Raw genomic sequence first — 5,000 nt, 5'->3', positions numbered from 1 at the left:
AGAGCAGGTAAAAGACCTTACTCATTGTTATGTTACAAAAAGCAGGTAAAGGACCTTACTTATTGCTATGTTACAAAGATCCGGCCTATCCATCATGAGCACTTTAGCAAAGCAGCAAAAGTTACAGTGGTAAGAAAAAACTGCCTTATTAAAAGGCAGAAATCTTCGGCCGGATCCCCGGCTCATGACGAAACAGTCTTCACAGGCCTAGACTGCGCCGGGCTTGGAAAGGATTAGGGGGAGAGATGGGATAAGATGCAGGAAGAGGGATAGAGAGCAAGGGGGTGGGGGGAGGTAGACCGTCCATCAGCAATCCGGTGGGGAGGGGAGGGGGTGTGGGGGGTTGTTCTGGCAGGCCGCCAACCCACGATCCGGTGGGGAGGGGGTAGTGGTGGGGTGGGGGTTGTTCTGGCAAGCCGTCAACCGATGATCTTGAGGAGCCTAGGGGAGCTCAAGAGATCCCAGGAAAGTAGGTGGTTAGTGACTGAGATTTATAGATAGATACATGCAGTAATATGATGTACTGTATATGCATAGAGAGAGAGAGAGAGAGAGAGAGAGAGAGAGGAGCTCAAGGTGCCAGTTCCCCCGGTAGTCTAAGCCTATAGCAGCATAACTAAGAGCTGGTCTACACCAGCACCAGCCCTAACTATAAGATTTATCAAAAAGGAAAGTTTTAAGTCTAATCTTAAAAATACAGACTGTGTCTGCCTCCCGGACCCCGGCTGGAAGGCGGTTCCAGAGGAGAGGAGCCCGATAACTGAAGGCTTTACCCCCCATAGTACACTTGGAGACTGTAGGTACCACCAGCAGGCCTGCACTCCGGGACCGCAACGCTCTCAAGGGACAGTACGGCACTAGTAGCTCCTTAAGATAAGATGGTGCCTGGCCATTTAGAGCTTTGTAGGTGAGAAGAAGGATCTTGAATTCTATTCTAGACTGTATAGGGAGCCAGTGCAGAGAAGCCAGGACAGGAGTAATGTGGTCCCATTTCCTGGTTCTGGTCAGTACACGAGCTGCAGCATTCTGGACCCGTTGAAGAGTCTTTAGAGATTTGCCAGAGCACCCTGACAAAAGAGAGTTACAATAATCCAGTCTGGAGGTAACAAATGCATGAACTAGTTTTTCTGCATCACTTTGCGACAGGATATTCCTGATCTTGGATATATTACGGAGGTGAAAGTAGGCTGTTCTTGAAACTTGACTGATGTGAGAGCTAAAAGACATATCTTGATCAAAAATAACTCCTAGATTCCTAACAGTGGTGCTAGATGCCAGGCTGATGTCATTAAGGACAGTCACATCACTAGAAAAAGTCTCTCTGAGGTTCTTAGGGCCTAGCACAATAACTTCAGTCTTGTCTGAGTTAAGTAGCAAAACATTTCTGGTCATCCAGGTCCTAACGTACTTAAGGCATGTTTCTAGCTGACATAACTGACTGGTACCATCGGGCTTCATTGATACATAAAGCTGAGTATCATCTGCATAACAATGAAACTGTATGGAGTGTTTCCTCATAATATTTCCCAGAGGAAGCATATATAATGTAAAAAGAATTGGTCCAAGCACTGAACCTTGTGGGACTCCATGGCAAACTTTAGTGTGCATAGAGGACTCATCATTAACATGTACAAACTGAGATCGGTCTGATAAGTAGGATTCAAACCAACTTAAAGCAGTCCCTGTAATTCCAAGCAAATGCTCCAGTCTGTACAACAGGATCCGATGGTCAATGGTGTCAAAAGCAGCACTAAGATCTAACAAGACGAGCACAGACAGAAGTCCCCTGTCTGAGGCTAGAAGTAGATCGTTTGTAACTCTAACTAGTGCAGTCTCAGTGCTATGGTGGACTCTAAATCCTGAATGGAACTCTTCAAATAAACTGTTGTCATGGAGAAAGTCACACAGCTGTTTAGCTACCACCTTCTCCAGGATCTTCGAGATAAAAGGAAGGTTGGATATAGGTCTGTAGTTAGCCAGAGTTCCTGAGTCCAGAGTAGGCTTTTTAAGTAGAGGTTTGATTACCGCTACTTTAAATGTCTGTGGTACATAGCCTGCCAGTAAAGACATATTGATCATATCTAATATGGAGTTGCTAACTAAGGGAAAGACTTCCTTAAACAGCTTGGTTGGGATTGGGTCCAAAATACAGGTTGACGGTTTCGATGCAGAAAAAATGGAATGTAGCTCTGAAAGGTCGATTGGAGAAAAACAGTCGAGACTAATATCTGGTCCTGGAACTGTCTCTGCCGTAACAGACGTATCTGCACCAGGTAAGGGCAGGAGGTTACCAATTTTGTCTCTGATGTCTAGAACTTTGTTGTTGAAAAAGCTAAGGAAATCATTACTGCTGAGGGCTAGAGGAATACAAGGCTCAATGGAGCCATGACTCTCTGTCAGCCTGGCTACAGTGCTGAAAAGGTATCTAGGATTGCCTTTGTTTTCCTCGATTAGAGAGGAGTAGTAGGCAGCTCGGGCGTGACGTAGAGCCTTCATATATCTTCTATGACTATCCTGCCAGAAAAAACGAGATTCTACCGTTTTGGTCGAACGCCATATTCTTTCAAAATTCCGTGATGATTGTTTCAGAGTACGGGTTTCTGAGTTGAACCATGGAGCCACTCTCCGCCGCTTGACAACCTTCTGTTTCAGGGGAGCAATCGAATCCAGAGTAACTCTCAGCGAATCCACTGCACTATCAACAAACTGATCTAGCTGAGAGGGACTAAAGCTATCGTAAGAGTTTCCAACTGGGTTGAAACACGGTACTGAATCAAAAACAGCTGAAATAGCTTCCTTAAATCTAGCCACAGCACTATCCGACAAACTTCTAGAAAGCACACCTCTTCCAGGCAGAGGTAATTCTAGTAGGACAAAATCAAATGTAATAAAAAAATGGTCTGATAGCAGAGGATTTTCTAGGAAAACTGTAAGGTTATGGATTTCAATTCCATAAGCTAAAACAAGATCCAGGGTGTGGTTAAAATGATGAGTAGGTTCGTTTACACCCTGGGTGAAACCAATAGAGTCTAATAGTGACATGAAAGCTGTGCTCAGGCTATCATTTTCAACATCCACATGGATATTGAAGTCACCTACAACAATTATTCTATCACTGCTAAGGACTAAGTCTGATAAAAATTCTGCAAACTCAGATAAAAACTCAGAATATGGGCCAGGAGGGCGGTAAACTACAGCAACTAGAACTGGCTGAAAGGTTCTTGAGACTGGATGTGGAAGACTAAGAACAAGGCTTTCAAAAGAAGAAAAATTCAGCTTTGGTCGAGGGTTAACTAAAAGACTGGAATTAAAAATAGCTGCTACTCCACCACCTCGTCCGGTGTCTCGAGGTATATGAGTATTAAAATGACTGGGAGGAGTGGATTCATTCAAACTAACATATTCATCTCGACACAGCCAGGTTTCAGTCAAAAAAAGTAAATCAATGTGCTGATCTGATATCAGATCACTCACTAAAAGAGACTTGGATGCTAAGGACCTAATGTTCAAAAGTCCGCAGTGAATCCTCCGATCTTGTAGCAAAATCGTATTCGTAGTTTTGATTCTAATCAGATTCTGATGATTCACGCCGTTTGGATGACTTATAAAAACGCGTTTGGGCCGGGGGACAGACACAGTACCTATAGTATAACTACAGTTCGATTCAGAATTACAGCTATAGTGACTGGGAGACAGATCTAAGGGAGGCGCAGAGAAGTGTGTAAGACTGCAGCTCTGCCTCCTGGTCTGAACTCTGAGTTGTTGTCAGGGTTTTGGACTAATAACCTCTGCTATGTTTCTAGATAATAGAGCTGCACCGTCCAAAGTGGGATGGATGCCGTCTCTAGCTAGCAGACCAGGTTTTCCCCAAAAAGACTGCCAGTTATCTATGAAGCCCACATCGTGTGCTGGACACCACCTCGACAGCCAGCGGTTGAGTGATGACATGCGGCTATACATGTCATCACTGGTCTGATTTGGGAGGGGTCCAGAGAACACTACGGAGTCCGACATCGTCTTAGCAAAAGTACACACCGACTCCACATTAACCTTAGTGACTTCCGACTGGCGTAGTCGGGAGTCATTTGTGCCGACATGAATTACGATTGTATCAAATCTACCTTTAGTCTTTGTCAGCAACTTTAAATGAGATGCGATGTCGCCCGCTCTGGCCCCGGGTATACACCTAACTATGCCCGCTGACTTCGCTAGCTTCACGTTTCGGACTATGTAGTCTCCAATAATCAGAGTTTTATTCTCAGCGGGTGTGTCGCTGAGTGGGGAAAATTTGTTTGAAACGTGAAGTGGTTGGTGGGGAACCGTGTGCTTCGATTTTCGACTATGCTTCCCTCGGACAGTAACCCAGCCACTGCCTCCCGGCTGCTCGGGAGTTACCGGGGGGGAAGCCAAGCTATGTCGGCCCGCACCTGCTACAGGTGGCTGGCTAACTACTGCTGCATACGATGACTCCGACTCAATGGTGCGGAGCCGTCTCTCTAACTCAGACACCCTCGCCTCCAAAGCTAAAAATAAACTACATTTCTTACAAGTATCATTATCACTAAAGGAGGACGAGGAATAACTTAACATCTGACACGTAGAGCAGGAGAGAGCAGGAGAGGGAGAGACAGAAAAAGAAGCCATTGTAAAGCTAACTGCTAGGCTAAGCTAAGAGTAGGTACACAGTAACACAGTGCAGAGGAGAACAGAACAAGCAATTATGCAATACGCTCACCGTAGTACGCTGCTCTGCTCAGGTGCTGCTCGCTGCTCTGCTCAGGTGCTGCTCGCTGCTCTGCTCAGGTGCTGCTCGCTGCTCTGCTCAGGTGCTGCTCGCTGCTCTGCTCAGGTGCTGCTCGCTGCTCTGCTCAGGTGCTGCTCGGCTCGGTCGGGCCTGGTTAGTACTTGAATGGGAGACCGCCTGGGAATACCAGATGCTGTAAGCTTTTTTTATTTTTTTGATCATATGTTTTTTTTATCATAGAGAGACATATTCACAT

Source organism: Labrus mixtus, chromosome 12 (assembly GCF_963584025.1).
Source record: "Labrus mixtus chromosome 12, fLabMix1.1, whole genome shotgun sequence".
Classification (NCBI taxonomy): domain Eukaryota; kingdom Metazoa; phylum Chordata; class Actinopteri; order Labriformes; family Labridae; genus Labrus; species Labrus mixtus.
This window is presented reverse-complemented; position numbering follows the sequence as displayed.